Here is a 12653-nt window from a genome sequence, read left to right as displayed (position 1 = left end):
GCTCTGCTCTGTGTCTGAAGCTGTTCTTCTCTGTTGTAGTTGTGTTGTGTGTTCCAAGCTGTTGCCCCCAGCCGCTGCCACCGGCTGGTTCACTCCTCTCACTAGGTCAACCTGCTCTTCCCACTGTCTGCTCCTGACTCCCCCTAGTGGTTGCTTCTCCCTGACCCTGAGTCCCCGGCTCAGTGGATCAGGGAGCCCCTGCAGTGGCGTCCTGTAAACCCATCGCTGTAGTGACCCCCTACTGTGACCCAACCCTGGCCCGGTCCCCATTGCAGAGGGCAACCCAGTGTTAGGCTGTGTGTGCACGTACATGCTGAAAATTCTGCAGCGATTTGTCAGCACATGTGCACTTCAAATCACTAATAATGGATGCAGTGTTTCAGCAGAAAAAATTACGATATCATGAGCTCTGGATACTGCCTCTCCCATAGACAGAGTGGGAGCTGCATCCAAAGCGAACGATAGAAGTGACATGCTGCATTTTTGAATGCACCGATTTTGAGCAAAATTTCAGCATCCAAATCTCTGCGTTCAAAAAAGCAATGTGCGCAAGGATTATGCACAATCTTCATAGATTGTACAGGGGACGCAGGACGCATGCCTTTACGCTGCAGAGCAATATGCAGCGTAAATGCATGCAATACGCACATGTGCGCACATGTCCAAACTGCATGTATGAGTGGAAACCGGTACCAACCTTCCTTGGACCCAGGATAAGTACTACACCCTAATTGAGGTGCAGTACCCTTGTGGCGCCTGAAGCCTCAGGGGAGCCACACATATGCACAGTAAATGCAGCAGAAAAGTCATCTGCAAATTCTAATGTGTTAGCATTAGCAGGAAAAACATTGCATAAAATACACGCCTTTTTGGACACATTTTTTGCATGCTTTTTGGATGCGTTTTTTTTCCCCACATTCATTAGCATGGGTGAATAACTGCAAAAATGCTAAAAGAATTGACATGCTGCAGATATGAAGTGGCTTCAAATCTGCAATGAAATAATAAGCAGCGTGTGCATGACATGTCAGAAATCTCATTCACGTTCCTGATTCTGTAAAATTATGCATTTTTCCAGTGACAAAAATGCAGCGAAAAGCACATTGTGACCACATACATTAAAGGGGTTGTCAAAGATTTTGAGATTAATGGCAAATCCTTAAAATAGGTCATCAGTATTACATTGGGGGTGAGACACCTGACACTATCATCTGATAACAGGTCCTTTGATGACATTGCATAGGGCAAGACGTTGTGCTCTTCCAGCTCCATACACTGTGTTTTTCTGGCCACAGCAGAACCTGGTAACAGCTGGTCCATATGCTGGACCCCACCCTATTTGATATCGATAACTATCTTAAAGGAAACCTGTCACCAGGATTTTCCCTCGTAACCTGTGGCCACCACCATTAAGCTCTTATATACAGTATTCTAGAATGCTGTACATAAGAGCCGAGGCCAATCTGTATAACATTAAACACATCTTTATTATACACACCTGCAGGGCGGTCAGGTCTGATTAGTGTGGCGCCCTGGACAAGCCAGGGGCCACAGAGAACAACAACTACACACCCCACACTCCCGGTCAGGCACACCGAAGTCAGACACAAACCCTTGTTGCCTTCCTCCAGGGGCTGATGTCCACACCAGGGGGGTGGGCCAGGCGGTTGGCCCCGCCCACCGAGGAGTACACAGTCCTGGAGGCGGGAAAAGTGGGCAGTTCCGTTTGAGAGTGGAAAGTGGAAGGAAGGAAAGTGGTAGAGGAGCAGACTGAAGTTGGTCCAGGTGTGTGACCCGGACGGATCAGCAAGGTTGGCAGACGGTGGTGACCGTCTGCAGGAGTGGCCTATTGGAGCTAACCGTAAGGACCGTGGATGGGCGGTGGCCCGGCGGTACCAGACCGGTATGCAAAGAGAAGCCAGCACCATCCGGCAGGGGCTTACGGACCCCGGCAAGGCTAGCAGTCGCCGTGAATTTGCCAAATCCGTAAGCAAAGGGAACCTCCTGGGTTTCCCAGCAGCCAAGTCCCGACAGAAGGCAACCGTCCAACCGAGAGAGGGAAACACAGTCACCGCCAAGGCTAAAGTTCCCAGGGCCAGAGCCTGCGGGCAAAAGGGGCTCCTCCAGCAACCATCCAAGCTGGGGAGCGGGTTACCGGTGGGAACCTATTGGAACCGTTACACTACATAGGTGCAGGGAAAGGCAGTCACCATCAACCTGCCAGGAGAAACAAGACCGCAGCCATCTGTGGGACCCGTCCATCCAGCCAAGTGTTTTACCGAGAACTGTGTCCTCATCATTGGCTGAGTAAGTACCACCGTGCCGTGCAGCACAGCGCTGCCCCCGCGACCCTGCACCTCACCAGGCCCCGTAACCCGCCTGCCATCCATCCCTACTCCATCACTGGGCCCCGGGACAACCAACCCCCTACCCATGAAGGGGAGAACTAACATCAAAGCTGCTCCCTGTCACCACTCCCGGGATCCCCGTCCAGAGCAGCGGTGGTGTCACCAACTTCACCACAACCGTGGGTGGCGTCACGGACAATAACCAAATCCCCACAATCCAATCCCCACCCTTTTCACTCACGGGCGAGGAGCGCCGCTCGAGTCCCCGGGATCCGTCCCACCACTCGAGCCACCACCGAGCAGCCGCAGCAGCCGCGGCCGGACCCGAGCAGTGGGAGAGCGCAGCGTCCTCTCCGCCGCCCGCGACATTAGCATCGCTGGTTTTGAGTCTGACGTCTCCTCTATCTTGTGCAGTCACTGTCCTCCTTCCCAGCTCCGTGTGGATGATGACATGTCCTATGTCATCCACACAAAGGCATCCACACAAAGTGCTTCTGCACAAGCGCACTTTGATTTGCCCTGCTGAGGGTAGATCAAAGTATCGTAATGCACATGTGCATTCTGTCTCTGACCTCTCCTTGCACTTGCACATCACATTACTGCGTATAACCACATATTCCACATATTGCACTGATATAATCAGAGCTACTGTACATCCTATCAGACGATAATACCACTTATATCCTCAGACCAAGAATATATATGATGCTCAGCTTTCATAAAATTAATATTTTATTTATATAAAGACAAATAAGACATATAGACAAACGAACAGGCACAACAGGGTGGAGAGAACTACAACTGTGACTCCCACGTGTTGGGGGGAAAAGGAAGTAGGTGGGGCACAAAAGTACTGTAATTATTTTCAACTCCTATACATAGTACTTCAGAAAACTAATTGTAGTGAATGTATATATGCTATATCACCATCAAGTTTCTCAAATGGCTATGCAAAAAATGGTCAAGGATATATCCATGTGAGTTTATTAATTCAATTATATTGCCAAATTCGACCACAAGACTTCACAATATATTTATCAAAATTGCTAGGTGCCTAGTGGCACATAGGTCTTTATCTGCTCACTATAGAGATCCACGATCATTCACCGCCAGATGGTCCAAAATAGGTGCCTACAGGACATGTATACATTCACTTGTACATTTTAGTATGGTTAGCATCAAATAGCTATCGCACCCATGGACCACAATAAGGAGCTGAATGGTCATAGTTATCCCCGTGGAGCTCCATAAATGGAAAACTCCCCTTAGGGGTATTAACATACTCTCAGTCAAAACTTTCTTAGATAGAGATGTGTATAGCTCCCAGTCTAAATTACTTGTGGTCCACCGGCCAAGCAAAGAGAAGTCACAAGAGAGTAATCAACATATCAAGATAGCAAATGCATCATAATAGTGCCAAAACCAAACACCAATGTACAGACCTGAGTTGAAAAGATCGCAGTCCCACCTACCACGCCTCAACACGTTTCACCACTTAGGGCTTCATCAGGAGGCCGATATACACCCTGCGTGGCTGCCAACCTTTATATACCCTTCAGAGGTTATGTGCACGTGTTGTCTAATTACCTGTTTGCTTCCATGTTTATCGGCGCAGCATAGTTCCAGCCGCAGGATCAACCGGAAATGACCTCACTCTGTTTCCGGCCAGGAGAGGGACGCGCGCAGGCCCGGCAGCCATGGCAACGCGATGCCACCACTGCCGGGCGTGCGCTCCGCCCCTACCCAACGGCCGTACTGCACAACAAGGAATCCTCCAGCATGGTCCCAGCCGCGCACAGCATGGATAGCGAAGCGGCAGCAATCCGACCCGTACATATAAACTGCGCACGTCACCACCTGGGGATCAAGACCATCCGGTCCCACCATATACCCATAGTAGTTTTACATATATTAAAGGGGCAATAAAGACTGATAAAACGATTGTGTCACATCTATTTAAATTACTTCGCAAGTCTAGACAACATCAGCAGTGTATTACACATCGCACAGACTCTACAATTATATACCTATATCTCAACTGGGGGCTGACTCCATGGACTATATGCTCCCACAGCCCCCCCCAGGGGTACAGTCATTATCTAGGGGCACCTATTGTACACCTCATTTTGGGCACTTGTATGTCAACATGTCCCCTACAATTTCAATAATACACTAAGGGGCATGTTTATATTATTCTACGCCACATATATTTATTAGCTGGAGAGAGGTGCAGGGACCACACAGCCGACGGAGGTCAGCCACCCTACCCAGGATAAATCCAAATACATTATTCTTCATCCAGGATATAAATCCATCATAATCGGAAAGTGAGCCAACTAAGATCAAAGGTGGAAATAAAGTCCAATTCTATATAATAGGTCTCAACATCCAGTCCACCTTCTGTATTCCAACTTTCCACCTTCTTGAGTTATAAGAATATTACGTTTTTCTCCAAGAGGCTTATGATCCACTCCATTAATCTTATTACATCCTTCCGGCTGGATTATTGATAGTAGCTGGCAAATATATATAAATGCCCCGATGGAGATGGGTAGTCCAACTATATCGTGATGCGATTCTCCGGTCTTGCACTTTTTACAGAAGGTAAAGGATCCAAAGGACTGGCTAGTGACAACCTCAATAAAAAATAAAGGTATAGATTAGCAAACAAGCAAGGTGTATCTTCCCCTGTATCCGATATATGCCAACAGTATAACACATAAACAACATATACAAAAATGATTAAAAAATGAAAATTAAAAAGACGTCTCTACCAATACAAGAGGTCAGTTCGTAGGAAGGCGTTAAACCCGAAGTTTTCATTAAGGCCCTCGGGGGCTACAGTGCCCAGCCTATATATCCATCGTCTTTCCAAGCGTGCAAGGGTTCTGCCAATGTCCCCACCATGCACATCAGTTTTAATCTGATCGATGGCCTTTATGGTCAATAGTCGAGAATCCGAATTATGGAAATCCTTAAAATGCCGGGGAATCGTCTTGAGTTTCTCATTACTAGATGTTTCTTTCGAGTTTTTTATATCTCTGACGTGTTCCCCTACACGGATTGAGGCGTGGTAGGTGGGACTGCGATCTTTTCAACTCAGGTCTGTACATTGGTGTTTGGTTTTGGCACTATTATGATGCATTTGCTATCTTGATATGTTGATTACTATCTTGTGACTTCTCTTTGCATGGCCGGTGGACCACAAGTAATTTAGACTGGGAGCTATACACATCTCTATCTAAGAAAGTTTTCAGTGAGAGTGTGTTAATACCCCTAAGGGGAGTTTTCCATTTATGGAGCTCCACGGGGATAATTATGACCATTCAGCTCCTTATTGTGGTCCATGGGTGCGATAGCTATTTGATGCTAACCATACTAAAATGTACAAGTGAATGTATACATGTCCTGTAGGCACCTATTTTGGACCATCTGGCGGTGCATGATCGTGGATCTCTATAGTGAGCAGATAAAGACCTATGTGCCACTAGGCACCTAGCAATTTTGATAAATATATTGTGAAGTCTTGTGGTCGAATTTGGCAATATAATTGAATTAATAAACTCACGTGGATATATCCTTGACCATTTTTTGCATAGCCATTTGAGAAACTTGATGGTGATATAGCATATATACATTCGCTACAATTAGTTTTCTGAAGTACTATGTATAGGAGTTGAAAATAATTAGTTTTGTGCCCCACCTACTTCCTTTTCCCCACAACACGTGGGAGTCACAGTTGTAGTTCTCTCCACCCTGTTGTGCCTGTTCGTTTGTCTATATGTCTTATTTGTCTTTATATAAATAAAGTATTAATTTTATGAAAGCTGAGCATCATATATATTCTTGGTCTGAGGATATAAGTGGTATTAACATTACATTACTGCCCTCAGGGAAGATCAAAGTGCACGTTCGCAGTAGTACAATGGAGGCCTCTGTGTGGATGAGGCATCATCCACACGGAGCTATGAAGGAGTATGGCGATGGAAGGAAGATAGGAGGCGCCAGACCGAGACCAGCGTCACCCATCAGACCTGACCGCACCGCAGCTGAGTATAATAAAAGCTCTTTTTTACATTATACAGATCGGCCTAAGCACTTATATACTGTATTCTAGAATGCTGTATGTAAGAACTTACAGGTGGTAGCCACAGGTTATAAGGGAAAATCCTGGTAACAGGTTCCCTTTAAGGATAGACCATCAATATCAAAGTTATTTAAAGGTACATTACTATGATTGTAGAATTTTTGCAGATAAGTCACAGTCACATTCACCTGTCTGAGGCTTGCACAACTGTGTGTTTGCTGCCTTGCTAAAGAACCTGAGGGTAAAGGGTGCTTTACATGCTGCGACATCGCTAGCGATTGCTAGAGATGTCGTGCACGATAGTGTGTCGCCCGGGGACCAGGGGTACTCAGATCCGGGCCACGGGGTCACTTCTGTGGGTATCACGGTGGCGTGACCCAGTCTGTGATCCCAGGCTCCACAGTAAAAAAGGGGATTAGGTAAGGGAGATTGTCCGTGACGCCACCCACGGTTGTGGTGATTTTGGTGACACCACCGCTGCTCTGGACAGGGATCCCGGGGGCGGTGACAGGGAGCAGCTTTGATGTTAGTTCTCCCCTCCGTGGGTAGGGGGTTGGTTGTCCCGGGGCCCGGTGATGGGGTAGGGATGGATGGCAGGCGGGTTACGGGGCCTGGAGAGGTGCAGGGTCACAGGGGAAGCGCTGTGCTGCACGGCACGGTGGTACTCACTCAGCCCAATGATGCACACAGAGTCTCTGCTGAAACAAACGGCTGGATGGACGGGTCCCACAGGCGGCTGCGGTGTTTTTCCCCTGACCTCAGGTTGGTAATGTAAGTCCTTTCTTGCACCCTCCGTACGCTCCTCCTGCGCTCCGGTTTCCAGCTGGCTCCCCGATTCAGTACCGGTGGGCCACCGCCCAGCCCCGGCTACCTATGGTTCCACCAACTGTCTGCCCGGCTCCCTGCAGATGGCCACTACCGTCTACCTCACTCTCTGCTGCACGAGGGCCCTAGGCTCCAACCTAGGCCCCAGTCTGCATCTGCCTCTCTGCAGACCTCATCTCTCTTCCTCTCCTAGGACTTGACTCTCCTTGTTTCCTGCCTCAGGCCAGCTAAACTCCTGGGTGGGCGTCTCCATCTCCTGACTCCGCCCACCTGGTGTGTCTGTCCGAGCCCGAGGAAAGGAATCAAGTTTCACTGGGGATGTCTGCTGTGAACTGCTGGGGGTGGGGGTGTGTGTGTGTTGTTACCTGTGGCCCCTGGCTTGTCCAGGGCGCCACATTCCCCCTTAGCAAAATGCAGACCGTCTGCGGGCTGCCCGTCCATCACCGGTTTTATTTTTCTTTTAACTGCAAAAAGTAGAAAGGCATATCAAACATTAAAACACAAGCATTACTTTTTAACTTCCCATCACGGGATGCATATCACTTTAACGTTGCAACAACAATCAAACACTTTTAATAATGGCAACGGAACGGGTCCTTTAGTCACCCACCCAAACAACCTGGCCCTGATGCTGCCCCTAAGAAATGGGCAGCACCCCTTGACCCCAGTCCAGAACCAGGCTGCCCAGATAGTTAACGGGATGGGTGCTTCGCTGCCGTTGCGGCCGGGCGGACTGCCGGAGCCGTCGTCATCTCCGTCGCGGCCGGGCGGACTGCCGGGGCCGTTGTCATCGGCGGTGCGGCTGGGATGGAAGCCGGGACCGGTGGCAGGGCAGTGACGATGGTAAGGCCTGGGCCCTCCCTCACAGACGCTGCGAGCTCCGCTACCGGTGACAGGGGTAACAGGTCGGTCGGGGCGTTGGCCGCGGGCACGGGCACCGAGGTTTCAGCAGTTGTCGGATGGACGGGACATCTCGTGCAGCGGTGTTCCAGGAACCAAACACTAGCAGAGTTCTGGCGTCCCTGCTTCCACAGCCGCGGTTCACATGCAGCCGGACGCCATCCCGTCCCCCTTAGTCTCTTTTTAGCACTTCCTTCTTCAGGGTGCGGGGCTCCACTTTCGCGCCTTTCCTGCTTGGGGAAGATGCTCGAGCGGGAAATTTTTCGCGCCCGAGATGGCGGCTTTGCAAAATTTTCGGCCGGACACCTCCGGCGGTAACAAGGCGCACCTCTACCAAACGGCAGAGCGGTAGGATCCTGTTCGTGACGCCAAATGTGTCGCCCGGGGACCAGGGGTACTCAGATCCGGGCCACGGGGTCACTTCTGTGGGTATCACGGTGGCGTGACCCGGTCTGTGATCCCAGGCTCCACAGTAAAAAAGGGGATTAGGTAAGGGAGATTGTCCGTGACGCCACCCATGGTTGTGGTGATTTTGGTGACACCACCGCTGCTCTTGACAGGGATCCCGGGAGCGGTGACAGGGAGCAGCTTTGATGTTAGTTCTCCCCTCCGTGGGTAGGGGGTTGGTTGTCCCGGGGCCCGGTGATGGGGTAGGGATGGATGGCAGGCGGGTTACGGGGCCTGGAGAGGTGCAGGGTCGCAGAGGCAGCGCTGTGCCGCACGGCACGGTGGTACACACTCAGCCCAATGATGCACACAGAGTCTCTGCTGAAACAAACGGCTGGATGGACGGGTCCCACAGGCGGCTGCGGTGTTTTTCCCCTGACCTCAGGTTGGTAATGTAAGTCCTTTCTTGCACCCTCCATACGCTCCTCCTGCGCTCCGGTTTCCAGCTGGCTCCCCGATTCAGTACCGGTGGGCCACCGCCCAGCCCCGGCTACCTACGGTTCCACCAACTGTCTGCCCGGCTCCCTGCAGACGGCCACTACCGTCTGCCTCACTCTCTGCTGCACGAGGGCCCTAGGCTCTAACCTAGGCCCCAGTCTGCGTCTGCCTCTCTGCAGACCTCCTCTCTCTTCCTCTCCTAGGACTTGACTCTCCTTGTTTCCTGCCTCAGGCCAGCTAAACTCCTGGGTGGGCGTCTCCATCTCCTGACTCCACCCACCTGGTGTGTCTGTCCGAGCCCGAGGAAAGGAATCAAGTTTCACTGGGGATGTCTGCTGTGAACTGCTGGGGGTGGGGGGTTGTGTGTGTTGTTACCTGTGGCCCCTGGCTTGTCCAGGGCGCCACAATAGCACCCGCCCCCGCCGTTGGTGTGACATTTTGTGATCGCTGCCGTAGCGAACATTATCACTACGGCAGCGTCACACGCACATACCTTGTCAGCGACGTGAATGTGACCGCTGAACAATCCCTCCTTCAAGGGAGAGGTGCGTTCGGCCTCATAGCGACGTCACTGCGGCGTCACTAAACGGCCGCCTAATCTCAGAGGAGGGGTGGAGAGGAGGGGCCGGAACATGCCGCCCACCTTCTTCCTTCCTCATTGCCGGTGGATGCAGGTAAGGAGATGTTCGTCGTTCCTGCAGTGTCACACATAACGATGTGTGCTGCGGCAGGAACAACGAACAACATCGTACCTGTGGCAGCAGCGATATTAAGGAAATTAACGACGTGTCAACGAGCAACGATTTTTCACGTTTTTGCGCTTGTTGATCGTCGCTCATTGGTGTCACACGCTGCAATTTCGCTAACGGCGCCGGATGTGCGTCACTAACAACATGACCCCGACGATATATCGTTAGCGATGTCGCAGCGTGTAAAGCACTCTTTAAGGCCGAGGCCACACGGGGGACTAACGCGATTCTTGCATGACACTCGGCTCCCACTGGCAGCACAGCGGGAGCCGAGTGTCATGTGAGTGTCACTGCGACTGAGGTCCAATCATGCAATCGGACCTCAGCTGCGGCGGGCGGGCCGGCACTGCGGAGGGGAGGGATTTATCTCCCTCTCTCCTCCGTAACCAGCTATTGCCATTCTCGCACTGCACTCGAGTTACACCGGTGTACTGCGAGTGCAGTGCAATTTTTCTCTTGTCGCATAGACTTGAATGGGTGCGAGAGAAAAAAGGAATGCATTACAATCGCAGCATGCTGCAATTGTTTTCTCGGTCCGATTAGGGCTGAGAAAATAATCGCTCATGGGTGCTGACACATAGGCTAATATTGGTCTGAGTGGAATGCGATGTTTTATCGCATTCCACTCGCACCGATTTTCATGCCGTGTGTTTTAGGCCTAAAGGTGCTGGACTGGCCAAGCATGTCTCCAGACTTAAACCCTGTTGAGCACCTTTGAGACATCCTCAAATGGAAGATGGATGAGTGCAAATTCTCTAACATTCACCATAATGTCGTCATGGAGGAGAGGAAGAGGATTCCAGTGGCTCTTGTGAAGGCCTAGTGAACTCCATGCCCAAGAGAATAAGGCAGTGATTAAAAATTATGGTCGCCACACAAAATATTGACACTTTGGGCACAATTTGGCCATTTTCACTTAGGGGTGTACTCACTTTTGTTGCCAGCAGTTTAGACATTAATGGCTGTGTGTTGTTATTTAGAGGACACCAAATTTACACTTTTATACAAACTGTACACTGACTACCTTATATTGTATCTGAGGGGGGAGCCAGCACGATCTGAAATTGGCATGCATCATATAAAAAGTGAAAATTCACAGATTTATTCCAACTGTACTACAATAAAAAAATGAGATTTTTAGCAAATAATTGATCAATTTTTTGAGCCACCCCTGCCAACGTCACGGCAAATCTCAATAGGGGGGTCCTACTCTACATTCTGTATTTAATGTGCCATGCGGCCTCCTAGATAAAGTTAAAAGCAGAACCATAATAGAGCACACATACCTGTAACCTGTATATAACCGCTTCACTGTTGCAAAAAAGGCACTTGTGGATAGAGACCAGCCCAGGTCCCAGCATGTGGAGCAAGCTCTGCACCATACCAGGACTATATCAGAACTGATCCTCCCAGTGCCAAACAGCAACCATTGATAAAGGCGGACCAGATCCAAGATGGTGCTTAATTAGCATTGCCTGTGGAAAGGGGTGAGGTAACTGAATCTGAACAGCTACCAACAGGAGGAATACATAGCAAACCAAAATCAGGCGTGCATGGCATGGTGGTGACCGGCCACCAGAATTTGTAGCATAACTACGACCAAACAGAGAGAGAGGGGGGAGCCAGCACGATCTGAAATTGGCATGCATCATATAAAAAGTGAAAATTCACAGATTTATTCCAACTGTACTACAATAAAAAAAATGAGATTTTTAGCAAATAATTGATCAATTTTTTGAGCCACCCCTGCCAACGTCACGGCAAATCTCAATAGGGGGGTCCTACTCTACATTCTGTATTTCATGTGCCATGCGGCCTCCTAGATAAAGTTAAAAGCAGAACCATAATAGAGCACACATAACTGTAACCTGTATATAACCGCTTCTATGTTGCAAAAAAGGCACTTGTGGATAGAGACCAGCCCAGGTCCCAGCATGTGGAGCAAGCTCTGCACCATACCAGGACTATATCAGAACTGATCCTCCCAGTGCCAAACAGCAACCATTGATAAAGGCGGACCAGATCCAAGATGGTGCTTAATTAGCATTGCCTGTGGAAACGGGTGAGGTAACTGAATCTGAACAGCTACCAACAGGAGGAATACATAGCAAACCAAAATCAGGCGTGCATGGCATGGTGGTGACCGGCCACCAGAATTTGTAGCATAACTACGACCAAACAGAGAGAGAGGGGGGAGCCAGCACGATCTGAAATTGGCATGCATCATATAAAAAGTGAAAATTCACAGATTTATTCCAACTGTACTACAATAAAAAAATGAGATTTTTAGCAAATAATTGATCAATTTTTTGAGCCACCCCTGCCAACGTCACGGCAAATCTCAATAGGGGGGTCCTACTCTACATTCTGTATTTCATGTGCCATGTGGCCTCCTAGATAAAGTTAAAAGCAGAACTGATATAGTCCTGGTATGTGTAGGGCCTGCTCCACATGCTGGGACCTGGGCTGGTCTCTATCCAGAAGTGCCTTTTTTGCAACATGGAAGCGGCTATATACAGGTTGCAGGTATGTGTGCTCCATTATGGTTCTGCTTTTAACTTTATCTAGGAGGCCGCATGGCACATGAAATACAGAATGTAGAGTAGGACCCCCCTATTGAGATTTGCCGTGACGTTGGCAGGGGTGGCTCAAAAAATTGATCAATTATTTGCTAAAAATCTCATTTTTTTATTATAGTACAGTTGGAATAAATTTGTGAATTTTCACTTTTTATATGATGCATGCCAATTTCAGATCGTGCTGGTTTCCTTTTTTTTTCCTTATATTGTATCTGTCAGATCTTCAGTGATGTTCCATGAAGAGATCTAAAATATTTACAAAAATGTGAGGGGTGTACTT

This window comes from Anomaloglossus baeobatrachus, chromosome 2 (assembly GCF_048569485.1).
Source record: "Anomaloglossus baeobatrachus isolate aAnoBae1 chromosome 2, aAnoBae1.hap1, whole genome shotgun sequence".
In the NCBI taxonomy this organism is placed as follows: domain Eukaryota; kingdom Metazoa; phylum Chordata; class Amphibia; order Anura; family Aromobatidae; genus Anomaloglossus; species Anomaloglossus baeobatrachus.
This window is presented reverse-complemented; position numbering follows the sequence as displayed.